The sequence below is a fragment of the Piliocolobus tephrosceles genome, chromosome 12 (assembly GCF_002776525.5).
Source record: "Piliocolobus tephrosceles isolate RC106 chromosome 12, ASM277652v3, whole genome shotgun sequence".
Classification (NCBI taxonomy): domain Eukaryota; kingdom Metazoa; phylum Chordata; class Mammalia; order Primates; family Cercopithecidae; genus Piliocolobus; species Piliocolobus tephrosceles.
Window position 1 is genome coordinate 48398265 of NC_045445.1, and position 21069 is coordinate 48419333.

The following is a 21069-nucleotide window of genomic DNA, read 5'->3' on the forward strand; positions in this document are numbered from 1 at the left end:
AAAGACTACAGATGGTCACACAGCTCACACAGGTCTCTGATGATGGGCGTAGAGAATCCTGACTGGGTGTATGTGTGGGTGGGACCTTCAACAAGAAAACACAAAAAGTGGCTATTGACATGAAGATAAGATGGAAAAGAAAAGAAGTGAATAATTCACTTGGCAAAAAGAAGTATTAACATGCCACCAGGCTTTGATAAATAAAGTCAACATGGCTTGTGTGGTGAAAAGGAGGAAACACTAGGTTCCATGCTCTAAACTAAGATCATGAAAACTAATTGGATTTTTGCATCATGGCATGAAGGGAAAAATTTTTTAGAAGTATAGACTTTGTGGTAGAGGTTAGAGTTTTGATAGTAGTGAGGTAAAGGTGTAAAGAAGGAGGCCTTGAATGTGGTTGCCTTATGAGAAGTAAACTGAAAATTTTTAGTGGCCTTCTATCTCCACACATTAGTGATAAGCCTACTCTCTGCTTTTCTCCTGGCTTTTGTCCAATGCAGTAATGTGCTCTGAGCCCTAATCCCCCAACAATGTTAACACGCCCATGACCCTGATCTCTCCAGACACTGCTCCCCATCTGTCCCTCTGCTTTCTGCCCTCACAGGAGAAGCCCTCTGTAACATTTTCTCCTAGACTTGCTTTTTTTCAAAGCTGCAAAGGACCTTGTATGGCCAGGAACAGATGTTCTTTGCAGAGGGGCTGAATTGCTAGGGTTATTTCCTGAAGAGTGCGTCTCCTGTTTCTTTGGAGAGTTATATTCTCAACAACGACCAGCTACCTTCTGGGTGAGATGAAAGTGGGCACCCTGCCAACTTTTCTCTTCTTTCTCTTGCCTTTGGCCAAAGAAGGAGCGAATCATGAGTCTACATGGTGACAACCCTCCAGTTTAGTTCTGGAGTAGGTTCTTAAATACATGTATGTTTCAATCATGAAATATTTTAGATGGAAAATTGGAGACGCAGAAGTAATTCTCGCCTTCTTTTTGGACACCTGGTTATAAATGCAGGGAATATCTCTATGACTTACTGGCACTCAGCATAAAATTGGAAACATGACTGCTCAGACAAAACTGGGCTCTAAGTACAGGACTCCCAATTACAAGCTCATGCTTTGTCTTTACAAAATCATTAACTCAATGGTGCCTTAATTTAACTCATCTTGAAACTGGTAAAGTAACTACCATACATACTTTAACTTTGTTGTAAGGGTAAAATGGGTTAAAGTGATTTGAAAAGTACATAGCACTATGCACATGCAAAGGTATGTTATTAAACACAAACATTTCATTATCTGAAGGTAGATTGTATTTTAGCTACTCCAAGAATATTTGTATTTACATTTACTGACATTTAAGATTGGCTTGACTTAACCTCTTCTTCTTCTCATTTGAGAGCAGGAAGGGCTTAAAGTTGGGTTGGTGGAATGGAATTTCTAAAATCTGAGTCTCTCATACTAAAATCTCAAGTCCTTTCCATTTATGTACCATCATAGAACCAGACGAGTATAAGAATTTTCTTAACTGCATATGGGAGAACACATCTTATGGCTAGTTTTTCTATAAATTGTTTTTATTTTTCCTGACTGAAGTTGTAGTTTCTCTTTTTCTCTTCTCTCCCAACATGTACCTAACCAAGACAAAATTGGACATTTAGTACTTTCATGGTTTATATTGACTTTTGTTCTCTGTTTTTCTCCCTGATGTTGGTAAATAACACCACACTCAATTATTTTAGCTCTGTGTAACCTGCTGTGGAAGAACCCCCTGTAGTTCCAGAAGCTGCGTAGGTACCACAACTTCAGTTTAATTTGAAGCTTCACATGGAGGACAGCCATAGCCTCTGCCAGGCACAGGGTGGAAAGCTGATCCTGTTCTTCCCGACCAAGCCTTTCCTTCTTCTAATGCAGTTTCCAAAAACAGCTCTTCACAGGCTGCAGAAAGAATCTGGAGAGAGGATTTGAAAAATGATCCTTGGTTCATCTATTAATATATATGAGGTGTCTTAATTATCAGCTCCTGAAAAACCTAGGTGACTTGTGTTTTCTGGAATTAAAGATCAAAATGGTGTTTATGACTACAAATCACTCAACGGAGCAGTCATAATTTTCTAGCAAATATATTATTTTTAATTTTAATTTTAGGTTCAGGGGTACATGTGCAGGTTTGTTTTATAAATTGCCTGTCACAGGGGTTTGGTGTACAGATTATTTTATTACACTAGGTAATAAGCATAGTACCCTCCTGCCACCCTCCAAGACTTTCAAGTAGGCCCTGGTGTCTGTTGTTTCCTTCTTTGTCTTCAAATGTACTCAACATTTAGCTCCCACTTATAAGTGAGAACATGTGGTATTTGGTTTTCTGTTCCTGTGTTAGTTCACTTAGGATAATGGCTTCCAGCTCCATTCATGTTGTTTCAAAGAACATTATCTCATTCTTTTTATCGCTGTGTACTATTCCATGGTGTATGTGTATCACATTTTCTTTATCCAGTCTACTACTGATGGGCATTTAAGTTGATTCCATGTCTTTGCTCTTGTGAATATTGCTGTGGTGAACATACCCATGCATGCATCTTTATGGTAGAACAATTTACATTCCCTTGGGTATATACCCCATAATGAGATTGCTGAGTTGAATGATAATTCTCTTTTGTTTGAGAAATCGCCAAACTGCTTTCACAATGACTGAACTAATTTACATTCCCACTAGCAGTGTAGAAGCACTCTCCTTTCTCTGCGACCTCACCAACATCTGCTATTTTTTGACTTTTTAATAGTGGCCATTCTGACTGGTGTGAGATGGTATCTTGTTGTGGTTTTGATGATCATTTCTCTAATGATTAGTGATATTGAGCATTTTTACATATGTTTGTTTGGCTGCATGTATGTCTTCTTTTGAAAAGTGTTCATGTTCTTTGCCCACTTTTTTATGGAGTTTTTTTTTTTAATTTTTTTTTAAGTTCCTTATGGATTCTGGATATTAGTCTTTTGTCAGATACATAGTTTGCAAATATTTTCTCCCATTCTGTATGTTGTCTGTTTACTCTGTTGATAATTTTTATTTTTATTTATTTATTTTTTGCTGTGCAGAGGCTCCTTTGTTGAATTAGTCCAATTTTTCGAATTTTGTTTTTGTTGCAATTGCTTTTGGCATCTTTGTCATGAAATACTTGCCAGATTCTATGTCCATAATGGTATTTCCTAGGTTATCTTTCAGGATTTTTATAGTTTTTGGTTTTACACTTAAGTATGTAATCCATCTTGAGTTGATCTTTGTATATGGTATAAGGAGTCCAGTTTCAATCTTCTGTGTATGGCTACCCAGTAATCCCAGCACCACTTATTTAATAGGGAGTCCTTTCCTCATTGCTTGTTTTTGTCAACTTTGTCAAAGATCAGATGGTTGTTGATTGGTGGCATTGCTTATGTTCCATTGATCTATGTGTCTGTTTTCGTACCAGTACCGTGCTATTTTGGCTACTATATTCTTGTAGTATAGTTTGAAGTCAGGTAATGTGATGTCTCAGGCTTTGTCCTTTTTGCTTAGGATTGCCTTGGCTATTCGGGCTCTTTTTTGATTCCATATATATTTTTAAATAGTTTTTTTTTTTCTAATTCTGTGAAGAATATAACAATCCATCAATGATTCTTTTCCAATCTTTAATAAGTGCCTGGCTCTGGGCTGTATATTTGGCATACAAGAAATAGGAACATTAAAAGATGTGGTCCCTTCTTCCATTAAACTTTAAAATTTAAATGAGGAGACACAATGTACACAGTTGCAGAAAATTATAGAAAGAATAAGGCAAAGCAGGGTGGTACACTCACGCTTATGACAGTATGTCATAGAATGGAGAGACTACTGTTGACTAAGTTATCTAAAAAATGCCTAAGAAAATTCTCGCTAAATGAAAAGAAGGGAGGGTTTTCCAGAATAGAAGACAAGAGTAGGTTTTTGCAGAATGTGTGAAAGAGAGGTATTAAAGAGACTGGTTTCAGAGTAGAGGTTATAAGTGAGGGAATCCTGGGATATATTTCAAATGACCTTAGAAGTATCTCATTCCAAGTATTGATATTATATGGGAGGGTAAGAACCACATGCATTTTAAATTGATTATTGAAACATAATAGATGTACAAAAAAACTCACCTATTTAATGTATACAATTTGATGAGTTTGTATATATGCATGCATCCATGGCAGGTGAGGGAGGGGTAGTAACCAGAGGGGTCTAAATATTAACATTAAAGGCAAGTTATAGTAGCAGTGAACACTGGTACAATAAAAAGTAACCAGTTCAGGTGATAGACATCACTATATTCCAAAATTTTATTTAGATTTGTACTATTATTACAAATTAATACTATAAAGAGTTTGGAAATTGTCCCTCTCATTCTCACAAAAAGAAAAAAGGTGAACAAACTGAAAATTATCAACTTTTCTTAAATCCCTTAGGTAACAAGTCACAGGGCAAACTTCTGCCCCAGAAAGTTGAGAGAAAGGCAAATACAGAGAATCACAGTATACTGGAATGAGATCCCCAGGAGCAAGGCCAGTACCAGCACAAACACTTAAAATGTAATAGATAAATTCCTGGAGACCCACCATGAACTATCTTGAGAGTTAAAAACAGCATGAGACCTATATTTAGGGGGACCCCACAATTTTGTGAGTTTTGCCTACATAAGCACCACTAAGTTCTTACTGTGAAGATTGGGAAAAAGGTTCCCTTATGCTTCTGGCAGGGGGAAAGGGAAAACTGGCCATTTAAAAATGAGCCCAGAGCACTTTGTTCTCCTTTTAAAAGTGCTTGTTGATTGAGTGTAGTGGTTCATGCCTATAATTCTAGGCCTTAGGAGGCCAAGGCTAGAGGATAACTTGAGGCCAGGAGTTCAAGACCAGCCTGGGAAACATAGCAAGACTCCATATCTAAAAATAATAATTTTTAAACATAATTTTTAAACATTAGCTTGATGGTGTGCACCTGTATTCCCAGTGAGGCTGAGGTGGGAGAATCACTTGAACCTTGGAGTTAGAATTTGCAGTGAGCTATGACTGTACTACTGTACACCAGCCTGGGTGACAGAGCAAGATCCTGTTTCTTTTCTTTTCTGAGATGGAGTCTTGCTCTGTCGCCCAGGCTGGAGTGCAGTGGCGCGATCTCGGCTCACTGACAGCTTCGCCTCCCGAGTTCACGCCATTCTCCTGCCTCAGCCTCCCGAGTAGCTGGGACTACAGATGCCCGCCACCATGCCCGGCTAACTTTTTGTATTTTTAGTAGAGACGGGATTTCACCATGTTAGCTAGGATGGTCTCGATCTCCTGACCTCGTGATCCGCCCGCCTCAGCCTCCCAAAGTGCTGGGATTGCAGGTGTGAGCCACCGCGCCTGGCCCTTTTTCTTTTTCTTTTCAAAGGCTTGCTCTCAAGGGAAACCACTTTATCATGACCTAAACTACTTCAATTTTACCAAAGCCTAGCCCACCTGGGAGAAGGGAAATGACTACTCTAGTCTTCCTCTCACCTAAAGGGATGGGGAAATCTAAGAAACACTTATGAAGGTAATATACCAGGGGCACAAGGTCACTAAAGGATGCGATATCATAGAATTCTGAAATATATACCACAATATCAATCGGGCTCCTGTATAATAATAAGGGATTTTATTTGGTGGGGGGGAAACCCTGCAAAGCTCAGACCCTATTTAAGAAGTAATCTTGAGGAAGAATCAAACAAAACAGTGGAGACAAGAACAAAAACACTAGAGGCAATTTCAGCCTCTGACACCTATAGCTATACCAAAGAGTAAACACAGTCTAACTTTTAGTCAGATAAACATGAAATCTCACATTAAAGGCCTATTTACTTCAGTTACTTTTACTCAATACACCATATCTGGCTTTCAACAAAAAAGTCACAAGGTATATTAAAAAGCAAAGCAAAACAAAACAAAGCAAAAAATCCCCACAGTTTGAAGACATAAAGCAAACATTCAGAACCAGACTCAGATATGGCAGAGATTTTGAAATTACCAAACTGGAAATGTAAGATAACTATGATTAATATGTTAAGGGCTCCAATGAAAAAAGTGGACAATGTATATCAACAAATTAGTAAGGTAACCAGAGATGGAAACTCTAAGAAAAAATCAAAAGGAAACTCTAGAAATCAAAATATGTTGACAGTCAAAGAAAGAATCAATGCCTTTGAAGATATGTCAATAGAAACCTCCTAAACTGAAATTCAAAGAGAAAAAAGGACAAAAAAAATGTAAAAAATGCCCAATAATTTAGGAACAATTACAAAAGAAGTAATATGCATATAATAAATACCAGAAAGAGAAGAAAGGAACAGTAGAAATATTTAGTTAATAATCTTGGAAAATTTTCTAAAATTAATAACAGACACCAAACCACAAATCAAGGAAGCTCAAAGAACACAGAGAAGAATAAATACCAAAAAAAACTACACCTAGGCATATCATTTTCTAACTGCATAAAATTAAAGACAAAGAAAATCTTGAAAGAAGCCAGAGGGGTAAAAAGAAATACCCATCACAACTATAGATAAACAACAATAGGAAATTCATCAGACTTCTCTGTGAAAATCATGCAAGCAAGAAGAGAGTGAAATATTTAAAGTGTTGAAATAAAACAATTACAAACCTAGAATGCGATATTCAGTTAAATTTTCCTTCAAAGGTGATGGATAAATAAAGACTTTTTCAGACAAACTAAAACAGGGAATTTGTCACCAGTCAACCTGTGCTGGAAAAACTGTTAAAAGATTTTCAGAGAAAATGAAGTGAAATATATCAGAAATTTGGATCCACATAAAGAATAGTGTTAGAGCAGGGATAAATCAAAATAAAATAAAATATTTTATTATTCTTATTCCGTGTCTAACAGGCAACAGTTTGTTCAAAATAATAGCAATAATGTATTTGGTGATCATAGCTTATAAATAGGCAAATTAATGACAGAAATGTTACAAAATGGTGGAATTGGAAATACTCCGTTATCATGCACCAGCACTACTTGCGACGTGGTAGAGTGTTATTTGGAAATGGACTTAGTTAGAAATGTATTTTGCACACTGTAGAGATAAAATTAAAAATTTAAAAATATTATTGATATACTGTTTGAGTTCATTCTCACATTGTTACGAAGAAATATCGGAGACTGGGTAATTAATAAGAAAAGAAGTTTGATTGGCTCATAGTTCCACAGGGTGTACAGAAGCATCTGCTTCTGGGGAGCCCTCAGGCAGCTTTTACTAACAGGGAATGGCAAATGCAGAGTAAGGCATCTTCACATAGCAAGAGTAGGAGGAAGAGAGGGGTGGGGAGGTGTACACTACACACTTTAAACAACCAGATCTCACAATAATTCACTATCACGAGAACAGCAACAAGGGGATGGTGCTAAGCCATTCATGAAGGACCACTCCCATGATCCAATCACCTTCCACCAGCCTCACCTCTAACACTGGGGATTAAAATTCCACATGAGATTTGGTGAGTACACAGAATCAAACCATATAACATGCTAAGAGAGAAGAAAAAATAGAATAATATAAAATGCTTAATTAAAACAAGAGAAGGCAGAAAAAGCATGGAAAACAAAAAAGGAAACAAAGAATAAGAGCAATGAACAAAAAAACTGTTACAGTAGATGTTTAACCAGCTATATCAATAATCACTTTATTTTCTATTAATACATAATATTTTTAATTTATTGTGTACATTTAATATTTTGGTACATATACAGAATGTGTAATAATCAACTGAGGGTGTTTAGGATATCCATCACCTTGAGCATTTATGATTTCAATGTGTTGAGAATATTCCAAGTCCTCACTTTCAGCTATTTTGAAATATATAATTCATTGTTGTTAACTATAGTCACCATTCCCTACTATTGAACATCAGAACTTATTCTTTCTATCTAACTATATATTTGTTTCCATTAACCAACCTCTCTTCCTCATCCCAGCCCCACACTCACATCCTTCCCAGGTTCTGGTAATCATCATTCTACTCTCTACCTTCATGAAATCATTTTTTTTTTTTTTTAACGTCCCACATATGAGTGAGTACAGGGCTTATTTCACTTAACATAATGACCTCGAGTTCCATCCATGTTGCTGCAAATGACATAATTTCATTCTTTTTACAGCAGAATAGGATTCCACTGTGCAAATATACTACATTTTCTTTATCCATTCGCCGACTGATGGACACTTAGGTTGATTCCATATTAATGCTATTGTCAATAGTGCTTCAATAAACATGGGGGTTCAGGTATGCCTTTGAGATACTAATTTCATTTTCTTTAGATAAATACCTGGTAGTGGGATTGCTGGGTCATATGGTACTTCTCTCTCTCTCTCTCTCTCTCTCTCTTTTTTTTTTTTTTTTTTAAGAAAAAAACTGTTTTTATACTGTTTTCTTTGTTGGGAAACATTACTGATTCAATCTCATTACTTGTTATTGGTCTGTTCAGGTTCTCTTTTCTTTTTATTCAATCTTGGCAGGTTATAGTTATCCATGAGTTTAACCATTTCCCCTAGGTTTTCGAGTTTGTTAGTGCATAGTTGTTCATAGTAGTTTCTGATAATCTTTTCTATTTCTGTGGTATCAGTTGTAGTGTCTCCTTTTTCATTTCTAATTTTGTTTATTTGGGTACTCTCTCTTTTATTCTTGGTTAGTCTAGCTAGTGGTTTATCAAATTTGTTTATTTTTTTCAAAATAACTTTTCATTTTGTTGAACCTTTGTAGGTTTTTAGTGTCTATTTTGTTTAGTTCTGCTCTGATCTCTATTCTTTCTTTCTACAAATTTGGGGTTTGGCTTGTTCTTGCTTTTCCAATTCCTTGAGGTGCATTGTTAGGTGGTTTGTTTCAAATCTTTCTACTTTTTGATGTAAGCATAAACTTTTAACTGTATTTACTACAAATTTATACCTATAAACAAGTAATGCTTTTGCTGTATTCCATAGGTTTTGGTATGTTTTGTTTCAATTTTCATTTGTTTCTAGACATTTTTATTTATTTCTTAATTTCTTCATTGACTCAGTCATTGTGCAGGAGCATGTTGATTAATTTCCATGTAACCCACAGGTTTCAAAGCTCCTCTTGTTATTAATTTCTAGTTTTAGTCCCTTATGGTCTGAGAAGATACTTGATATGATTTCAATTTTAAAAAATTTGTTGAGACTTGTTTTGTGTCCTAACATACAGTCTGTTCTTGAGAATGTTGCATGTGCTGATGAGAAGAATGTATATTCTGCAGCTGCTGGATGAAACATTCTGCAATTGTCTATTAGATCCACTAGGTCTAAGGTGCAGTTTAAATCTAATGTTTCTTTGTTGTTTTCTGTCAGATAATTTATTTATTTCTGAGAGTGGAGTGTTGAAGTCCCCAAATATTATTGTATTGATGTCTATCTCTCCTTTTAGATCTAAAAATATTTGCTTTATATACCTGGGTGCTCCTGTGTTAGGTGTACAAATGTTTGCCATTGTTATATCCCTTGCCAAATTGATCACTTTACCATTATATAATGAACTTCTTTGTCTCTTTCTCCTGTTTTTGACTTAAAGTCTGTTTTATCTGATATATGTATAGCTACTTTTGCTTACCGTTCATTTCTTTTTCCATGGAATATTTTTTCTATCCCTTTACTTTTAGTCTATATGTGTCTCTACAGGTGAAATGAGTTTCTTTTAGGCAGAATATATTTAGGTTACTTTTAACATTCATTCAGCCAATCTATATCTTTTAAGTGGGAGATTTAATTTGTTTACATTCAAGGTTATTATTAATATGTAAGGATTTATTCCTGTCATCTTGTAATTACTTTCTGATTATTTTGTATTTCCTTCCTTCCTTCCTTCCTTCCTTCCTTCCTTCCTTCCTTCCTTCCTTCCTTCCTTCCTTCCTTCATTTGTCTATATTGTGGCTTCGTGGTTTTCTGTTTTCTGTACTGTTAATATTTGTGTTCTTTCTCTTCCTCATTTGTGTGTTTGGTGATAAAATATTAGACACAACAACAAAAATGTAGTCCATGAAAGAAACAATTGATAAGTTGGACTTTATTAAAATTATAAACATCTGTTTTGTGAAAAACGGTTAAAAGAATAAATAGATAAGCTATAAAATGGGAGAAAATATATGCAAAACATATACCAATTAAGAAAATTCTATATGGAATTCGCAAAAACCTCTTAAAACTCAACCATAAAAAAACTAACAACCCAATTTAAAAATGGTCAAAAGTTCTGAACAGACACCTAATCAAAGAAGATACACAGATAACAAATAAGCATCTGAATATATGCTCAATGTCATATGTCATTAGGGAATTTTAAATTTAGACAATGACATATACTACACACCTATTAGAATGACTGAAACCCGATATTACTGACAACATCAAATTTTGGCAAGGATATGAAGCAATAGAAATTCTCATCCATTGCTGGTGGGAATGCAAAATGTTACAGCCACTTTGAAAGATATTTTGGCAGTTACTTAAAAAGCTAAACATTGTCTTACGATGCATTAGTCATACTTTTTATACCTACACAAAAACTTGCACACAAGTGTTTATAGCAGCTTCATTCATAATTGCCAAAACTTGGAAATAACCAATATGTCAATCAACAGGTGAATAGGTAAACAACTGTGGTACATCCAGATAATAAAATATTATTCACTGATAAAAAAAAATTAACCATCAAGCCACAGAACTACATGGAAAAACCTTAAATGCATATACTAAGTGAAAGAAGTTAGACTGAAAAGGCTACATACTGTAGGATTCCAAACGTATGACATTTTGGAAAAGGCAAAACTATAAAGACAGTAAAAAGATCATTGGTTACCAAGAGTTTTAGAGGTGAAAGGGAGAGATGAATAGGCAGAGCTCTGGGATATCTAGGACAGTGACACTATTCTGTATGATACAGTAATGGTGGATACATGATATTTTACACTTGTCAAAAACCATAGAACTGTATAACACAAAGAATGAACTCTACTGTAAACTATGGACTTTAATAATAATGTATAGTGTTTCATTGATTGTAATAAATGTGCTGCAGTAAGTCAAGACATTAACAAAATGGGAAACTGGGAGGAGGGGCGAAGGGGCTATATGAGAGTTCTCTGTACTTTCTGCTCAACTCTTCAAAAAAATGTATCCTCTTATCTGTTAACTTCTTTGTAACCCTAAAGCTGTTGTGAAAAATAAAGCTTATTAAATAAATAAATCTCCTTTGCCGCTTCAAAAGGTGTTTTACTGGAAATACTTGTTGAGGGTGTGCTGGAGCCTTAATTTTTGTATCCTCAGCAACTAGCACAGTGCTGGTAGCATCAAGAAAACTCAATAAAGGCACATTGAATAAATGAATGCATTTTTTAAAGTAATATGTCATGAAAAGACATGTAGGAACCTTAAATGTATATTACTAAGTGAAAGAAGCCACTCTGAAAAGGCTATATACTGTGTGGTTTCAACTATATGAAATTTTGGAAAAGACAACATTTCAGAGACAGTAAAAAGATAAGGAGTTGCCAGGAGTTTGGGAGTGGGAAAGATAAATAAAGTGGAACACAGAAGATTTTTAGGGCAGTGAAATTCATCTGTATGATACTGTAATGGTGGATACATGTCATCATACATCCGTTGAAACCCATAGATTGTACAACACTAGGAGTGAACTCTAAATGTAAACCACAGACGTTGGGTGATCAGGATGTGTCAACATAGGTTCATAGAATACAACAAATGCACCACTGTGGTGCTGGATATTGATAGTGAGGGGAGTCTTAGAGGTAATATGGGAACTCTTTACTTTCCACTCAATTTTGCTGTGAACTTAAATCTGCTCTAAAAATTACAGTGTGTGTGTGTGTAATGCTAGAAAGACACTATATTAATGCATTTTAGTACAATTCAATGCCATTAAACAGATGTTTTAAAAGTTATATGTGGCTGGCATTGTGGTAAGCTGGGAAGTATTAATAAACAAATACTGTCTCAAACTGTTGTGCATTATTTCTCATTACTGACTTCCTCTAATAAATTTAACTAATGCAGTGAAAGGAGAAAGTAAAAAAGTAAATATTTTATTAGCAGGGAGATTCCAAATTACTGTCCAGTTTCTTCCAGGGGACTTGGTACTTTGAATGTTTTATAAAGATGTTGAACTGCCACCAGAGAGTTTATATACTCTTCTGTGTCTGCCCATATCATCAATATCACTACTCGTACTTCTGCTGTCCTCATTATCAAAAAGTACTTATTTGTAAGCAGCAATCTGCTCTACCAGACACTGTACTAATATTTGCATGTAGGTGTTCCCTGCTGTCCTAAAGATCATAAGTAAACTAAGCAATGCTGAAGGGAATGATAACATAACATTCAGATAAAAAACACAAATGCAATGAAATTTTAGTGAAATCTTGGTTAATGGAATTGTTCAGGGATGGAAATTCTGGCTAATTGAATTTTCTGTTCACCTGAAATTTAAATAGAAAGTCCTGTTGGTTTCTTAATTGAGGTAAATAATTATAAAATGTCTAAGACCAATTTCTATTCATCGCAAATGGCCCCTTGAACTATTCTGAGTCTTCTTTTGATGGCTAGGTATCTTGCAGAGTTTCTGGGTCATTATCCTGAGTATGAGTAATCATTGTCCAGGAATGACGATTGATAAAATTAAGGATGGGAGGTATGTTTTAAAAAATTAAAATGTTCAATTAAACAAGATCTCTTTCTTGGTGTTATTTGTTTCCCCACCCCCCCCATTAAAGCATTATTAGTCAAAGTCCAGCATCATGCCCAGAGTCTGACAAAATCAGATTTATTGGCTCAATGCATTGAGGGAGGGGCATTCTAGAGGAACTATGGATTAATCCTTGATTGAAAGAAGGAAGAAAGTTTTGTAATGTTTACATTTACACTGAAAGATTCTGATGAGGTCTTAGGGAAGCAGGGGTAAATCCTGAATTGGTTGGAGTTTCTGAGGCAGGATTGGAAGAAATGGTGGTTAACTATGGACTAGGTTCTCTTATGGGGCAAGGATAGCTTAGCAGTTGGGTTTCCCTGGTAATAAATGTAAGCAGCAAAGCAGGTTTGGGGCATCACTGGTAAGAAAGCAGTAGTCACTCAAAGGAGAAGGGGGTCGTTAGGGCATTTTATAACTGCTGCATGACCTTGGGAGAAACAGTGTTTTCTGCTAACTTTGTAGCTGGCTTTATCTGTCTGTCCTCCAAGCCTGATTAATAGCAGGGCTGCTTATTCTCAGTCCACAACGATTTTCACTCTTTCAGTCCCAGACAGATTTTGACTTTTTATAATCTAAATGTGGAGTACAACAAAACATTCTGGACAATTGAGGATTCTTGCTAGCTTTGGTGAATTCAGTCTAGCCCTACAGGAACTCTCAATCACTAAAGGGCAGCAGCTCTTCCTCAGTCTCTAAACCTCAGTTTCTTTATCTGCAAAATAAAGCTAATACTATGTATCTCAGATGGTTATTATGGGTATCCAATATGTTTTAAGATGTGAAATGCTTTTGCAATATGCAGTGTACTATAAAAGGATGAACTGGGATTATTATTATTATTATTATTATTATTATTATTATTATTTACTAATTATAGGTTTTTGTCTAGAGTAGCTTACAACCCAACACAACATAGTTGAGACTGAGCATCTAAAGTCTGCTCAATAAATGAAGAGAAACAACAAACATGTTTTAGGTAGACTTGTAGTATTTTATGCGTAGATCAAGGCTAAGACCAACCCTGGAATCATGAATAGTATTCACCACTCCTTCAAAAACGTACCTTTAGTTAACTAGAAATTAAGGGTGGCCCTAGGTAAAACTATGCTGTTTATAATGTATACATTCATATACAGGTGTGATGAGATTTGAAATCTATTTAAATTAAAGCAAGGTGATTGGTCTGTATTTCTTCTTCCAGTGGGATGAGCTGAGAGAGGAAGAAAGGAAAATATTTTTTGAACCTCGACTTTGGGAACACCAAGGACATGTGGGGTCCTTCAAGACATTAAAAATTGTGTGAGAAATTGCCAAAATACACCTCATCATTTTCACTAGGGCTGCCTGGGACTCCAATTATTTCCTCTGTATTTTAGGGACAAACATAATATTCACAGCTTCATATTGCATTTTAAAAAGCTTTTTAAAAATTGAATCATAGCTCTTGTGTCTTGTGAGTCATTACTAGGTTAGTTTTGGTCTTTAAGATAGACTCATCTTATTTTAAGAATAAAACTTTTCATGCCTATATCATATTCCCTCCTTTATTAGAGCATTTCACTCATGCAAGGAGAGGATGTTAAGGTAAAGGAATGAAATAGAAGACCAGAAAGTGGTAAAAAGCAGCAGCGAAGAAACCAAAACTAAAACAAACAAGCAAAGACCATATTCATCTCGCAGCCTTTCAGGAACTGAAGGTAAATAAAATTATTTGCATTTTAATAAGCTTTTCTGAAAACATTAAGATAAATTGAATATGTTTTTCAGGCCAAGAATTAGAAAAGATTTGGTAAACTGTTTTATAGTATTGCCTGAGGAAGAAAACATTAGGTATTGATAGGGCTATTTGTAAAGTGAGATTTATAATTGAAAATGACTCTCTGTTGGGACAAAGCAATTGTCTTGAAATTCATGTAGTCCTTTTTGACAATCAGATGCAATGCGTAACCCTGTAGGCGATCTAAAATACTATTATTTCTTGTTTAATAGGACTGGTTCAATTTTTCTGACTTTTAAAATTAGATATGTAGAATACATGCCTTACTAGCAAATTCTTTAAAACAAAATTCTCAAGCCTCTTGTAAGATTGATAAGAAGGAAATTCTGTAGTGGTACAGGACTGAGGTGGCCTTCCTAGAATCATTATCCCCAAAGGACACTTTGCAGGTACTCTCTGATCCTCCTTTGCAGCAGTTCCCATTAAGCTTTAACAGAAGGACAGAAAGTAAGAAGTCTTCCCCTTATGATTCCTACTAGGTTTCCTCAAAATAATTATTTGACTTCTCTGAATAAGCATGGTAGAGCTTGGCAGAGAGCAGATTGTTGGAATGATTTTAAAATCGTAGAAATAAATAACCAAACTTGTACAATTATATCTTATGTTATTGCACACATAAAATTATTTTACCATCTCTGTAAATTATATCTTCTGGAGTTAGTGAAAGGGTTGTGATGCAGTTGTGTGGGATAGACTAGCAGTTGTGAATGGTTACCACATTTGGGTTCAGATTTCCTCGTGGCTTAGTCTCTTAGCAACATCAGAGGCATAGGAGAACTGTGCCAATCTCTGCTTAAAGGGAGATAAAGGGGAATCTGTATGCCCAAAGTGGGGTCTAAGTGCTTTGGCAATGGGCTGAAAATCAGGAAAGGCTAGGGACCACAGTGGTGAAACTGACCCAGAGAGCAAACAAATGAGAACTCCAAAATCTTAGACAGGATTTGATCTAAAATGCTATTCAAGCTGCAGGGGAAATGATGAGTACAGACGTTATACTTACTGAAGCCCTAGTGACATTATCTCATCAAGCCCTCAGTAAATATCTAAGCTTTTTTTTTTACTAGGTATCATTTTAAGTCCTCTATTCCTCTGTGGCAAACTAATAAATGAAAAGTTGTAACACATATTTCTAGGATCAAGCTGCTGCACAGGAAATTGAGAACCTAGGCAGAGGGGCTAGTCCTCCTGCCAGATCCAGTGCCTCTGGGGAAGCTTCTCCACAAGTCAACTGCCTGAGAGCTATTTATTTACATCATCACTGCTTGGTTATATTAGACAATGCAATTTTGAAATGTGTGCACAACACAAGAGCTATGATTCAATTTTTAAATGGGCCCAAAGCATTGCCCTTGCTATGGTCTAAATGTTTGTGATCTCCCAAAAATCATATGCTGTCACCTAATATCCATTGTGATAGTATTAAGAGGTGGGGCCTTTGAGAAGTGATTAAATCATGAAGTCTCCCCTCCTCATGAATGGGATTAGTGCCCTTATAAAAGAAGCATGAATGAGTTCCCTTGCCCTTGTTGCCATGTGAGAACACACAAAAGGTTCCATTCACGAAGAACAGGCCCTCACCAGACACTTAATCTGCCGGCATATTGATCTTGGACTTCCCAGCCTCTAGATCTGTGGGCAACAAATTTTTGTTGTTTATAAATTACCCATTTAAGGTATCTTGTTATAGAATCCCAAATGCACTAAGACAAAAATTGGTGCTGACAGTGGGGTGCTCTGGTTAAAAAAAAAAAAAAATGTGGAATGGCTTTGGAACTTCGTAATGAACAGAGGCTGGAATAATTCGGAGGAGCAGGCTAGGAAAAGCCTACATCAACCTGAACTAACTGTAAGGAGCAATTCTGGTGAGGGTTCAACAGAAGAGGAGAACTGTAGAGAAAGTTTCAATCTCCTTAGTGATTACTTAAGTGGTCATGATCAGAATATTGATAGAAATATGGGCAGTGAAGGTCATTTTTATATGGGCTCAGACTTACAGAAGAAACAAGTTATTAAAAACTGAAGTGAAAGCCATCCTTATTATAAAGTGGCAAAGAACTTGTATGAATTTTCTTCATGTCCTAGTGCTTTGTGGAAGGTAGAACTTGTGAGTGGTGCGATAGGATATTTAGTGAAAGAAATCACTAAGCAAAGTATGAGGGTGTGGCATGGCTTCTCTTGATTGCCTACAGTAAAATGAGAGAAGAAAATGAATTAAAGATGAAATTTATAATCAAAAGGGTAGCAAAATTTAAAGATTTGGGACATTCTCAGCCCAGCCATGTTGCAAGGAATGAAAAAGTATGTTAAATAGAGAACACCAAGAGTGTGGCCAAGAAAACATTTGATAAGATTAGTAGAGATATAAGGAAGCCAGAGGCTATTCATCAAGAAAATAGAAGAAGGAATTCTAGAGATTTTCAGGGCTACCCCAGCCATAACAGGCCCTTTCCAGACACTGGATCTGCAGGCATCTTGATCTTGACTTCCCAGCCTCCAGAACTTTGACTAATACATTTCTGTTGTTTATAAATTACCTAGTCTAAGGTATTTTTTAACAGTGTCCTATACAGACAGAGACAGCACTGAATAAGGGCCACACATCCAGAAATAAATTTTGTTTCCAGAAATGCCTTTGAGAGGAATCCTCTAATTAAAAATTCTCAGTATTCTGCCATCAGAACTCTTCCTTATAGAGAAAGTATATGGGTTATGAAAAAATGTGAATCTTCTCTTGTTTCACCTTAATAGTATGATTAGCAATTTTTTTCTATTAAAATGCTGGATTTGTTCCAATTTGCTGTGCTGTATCAAATCTTGTATGCTTTGTTTCAAGGACTTTGGAGGCTAGAAGACATAATTAATTAGTTCCTGTATTAGCATAAATGGCTATAAACTGAAAGAATTCTAGAAACCACACAAGCTTCCAAATAGATCACAGTTCACACAAGACATGTGAAAGTGGAATGATGACATTTTAGTCAATGATGTCTTGCATATACAAAGGTAGCCCCATAAGATTATAACACTGTATTTTTACTGTACCTTTTCTTTGTTTAGATATGTTTAGATACACAAATACTTACCATTGTATTACAGTTGCCTACAGTATTCAGTACAATAATATGCTGTGCAGGTTTGTAGCCTAGGAGCAATAGGCTATACCATATAGATTAGGTGTGTAGTAGGCTATAATCTAGGTTTGTATATGTACACTCAATGTTTGCACAATAATGAAATCACCTAATAATGTATTACATACAACATCATCCTCATCATTAGGCTACTCGTGACTGTATTACAAAATGAATGACTGTATATTTATGTTGGCTGGGAATTTCTGCCTTTTTGTTGGCACTTCTGTGAAGGTGACTTTAGTTAGCTATTGGGGTCTTGTAAAATTTTCAAAATAAATGTCCTGTAACTTTCCGTCACTGCTAATATAGTTATTTTCCTGGGGGAGTTGGTGGAGAAAGAGGATGTAACAAAATCAGTTAAACAATGTCATTGTGCAAGTTCTGAAAGGTTGTCTTACTATTTAGCATTTCCTAGCTGTTTGACTCATTCGGCCACTGATATGGTGGCTTGTTCAGGATTTATCCAATTCATGTATATATGTTTTGTCTCCCATCAACTCTAATCATATGCTGCCGGAGACAGCAGCAGCGTCTCCCTTTTCTTTTGTAAAATTGTATAACCAGTTTGGAATACAGTTAGGTGGATTCTTAAAAAGTTAAATAATCCTGCAGAACAAAAAGGACAGTAGACAAAAACTAAAGAAAGATGTGGAAAGAAATGTCTTCAGTTAATAACAATGTATTAATTTTGATTCTTTTTTTTTTTTTTTTTTTGACATGGAGTTTCACTCTTGTCACCCGGGCTGTAGTGCAATGGCATGATCTCAGCTCACTGCAACCCCTGCCTCTTGGGTTCAAGCAATTATCCTCTTAGCCTCCCGAGTAGCTGGGATTACAGATGCCTGCCACCACTGCCACCATGTCCAGCTAATTTTTGTATTTTTAGAACAGATGGGGTTTCACCATGCTGGCCAGGCTGGTCTCAAACTCCTGACCTCATGACCCACCCACTTCGGCCTCCCAAAGTACTGGGATTACAGACGTGAGCCACTGTTCCTGGCCCATTCCTTTTTTATTGCCAAGTATATTCCATTATATGACTATACAACAATTTGCTCATCTATTCACCTGTTGATGGACATTGGATTGTTTCCAATTTGGACTATTATGAAGAAAGCTGCTATGACCATTCGTATACATGTCTTCGTATACACATATATTTCCTTTTCTCCTGCCTGGATACCTAGACATGGAGCAGTCCCCAATGTCGATAATTGGGGAAACAGGGTATTGGATATATAGGAACTCTATATACTATCCTCATGATTTTTCTATAAATCAAAAATTACTCTAAAAAGTAAAGTTTGTTTAAAAATGATTTAAATTTTATTTAAAGAGTAAACTAAAAATTAAACATATGTCTACTATACGATTCAAGCAAGCCATGTCTAGCTATTTAGGCAAGAGAAAAGAAAATATATGTGCATACAAAGATATATATAGGAACATTCCTAGCAGATTTTTTCATAATAGTTCTAATTGGAAACAACTTGAATGTCTATCAACAGGTGAAGAGGAGAACAGTTTCTGTATAATCATATAATGGAATACTATTTGGCAATAAAAATGCTATTAACTATTGACACATATAACAAGCTGAGATAAATCTCAAAATAATTTTGCTACATGAAATAATCCAGAAAAAAATAAGCGCCTATTGTATAATTCTGCTTATATAAAATTCTAGACAAGGCAGACTGATTTATAGTGATAGGAAGATCCCTGTTGTTGGAGAAGGGCAGGAGGGAGGGATTTCAAAGGGACACCAGGAAACATGGGGGTGATTAATATGTTATCTTCATTGTGGTGATGGTTTCACAGGTGTATACATATATCAATCTGCCCTTACAAATTGCATACTTTAAACTGTGTGATTTATTATATGTCAATTATACCCTGATAAAGCTGTTTATTTTAAAAGTTATATGCAGCCACACATACAAAAAGGGAGATTATTATCTTAGGCTCACATAATTAGTACCCTTGATCACAAAACATATGTCTGAGCTTTTTGGTGATGGAACTTCTGCTACTAACTATGTACTAGTGTACCTATCACACATCCATTTTGGGACCAGTTTCTTATTCTGTAGAATGAAAAGTGACCTTTAAGGTCTTTTATACATAGATAGATTGACAGTAATCCTAAACATGTATCTTCTATAACAATTTAAAATGAATTCAGTTGTATTGATTTCAAATAAATATTAAGTTAAAATTGCCTAATAAAGTGTTACTAATTAGAAACTTCAAAGTATAAATGGCAATTAATACTTTAGAATCATTTGCAATATACCCATTATTTATTTCTGAAAATCTGTTCTGTATCAGGCAATTAATTTCAAGGGTTTTTTTTTTTTTAAGAAAAACAGCTTTATTGAGATAAAATTTATATGCCATATAATCTACCCATTAAAAGTAAACAATTCCTCGTTTTCTAGAATATTCACAGACGTGAAACTATCATTATGGTCAATTTTATAATATTTTCATTATCTTATAAAGAAGCCCCAGACTGCTTAATGGGTATAACGTTTCCTTTTAGAGTGATGAAAATGTTCTGGAACTAGAAAGTGGTGGTGGTTGTATGAATTCTGAATGTACTGAATGCCATTAAATTGTAAATTTTAAAATGATGAATTTTATGTTATGTTGTATTCTATCACACATACAAAAACACACCCATAGACTTTATCTATCACGTCTATATTCCATTCCTCCCCAGTGACCCTAAGCACCCAGTAATCTACCTTCTGTTTCTATAAAGTTGCTTATTGTGGATATTTTATATAAATTGAATCATATAGTATGTTTTGTTTGTTTGTTTGTTTGTTTCTGGCTTCTTACACTGAGAACATTTTCAAGGTTCATTCATGTTGCAGTATATGCCAGTATTTCGTTTTTTATGGTTAAATAATATTCAACTGTATGAATGTATCACATTTTATTTATTCATTCCTTAGTTGATAGACATTTAGGTTGTTTTCATTTTTATGTGTTATGAGCAATGCTGCTATGAACATTCATGGACAAGTTTTTTGTAGACACATGTTTTGATTTATTTTGTTTATATCCCTAGGAGGGCTATTCCTACCAGCAATGTATGAGGTTTCCCATTTCTTCATATCCTTACCAACATTTGTTATAATCTGACTTTTTTTTCTGAGACAAGGTCTAGCTCTGTCACCCAGGCTGGAGTGTAGTAGAGCAATCATGACTCACTGCAACCTCAACATCCTGGGATCAAGTGATCTGCCTACCTCAGCCTCCCAGGTAGCAAGTAGCTGAGACTACAGGCACATACCACCATGCCTGGCTAAGATTTGTACATACATATATATATATATATATATATATATATATATATAT

At 35.5% G+C, this 21069-nt stretch overlaps 1 protein-coding gene across 1 annotated transcript in view; it reads right to left on the reverse strand.

The window, feature by feature from the left end:
* IL1RAPL2 (interleukin 1 receptor accessory protein like 2) overlaps window positions 1-21069 on the reverse strand; it is a 1300423-nt gene that overhangs the window by 27844 nt on the left and 1251510 nt on the right. The window lies entirely within an intron of this gene.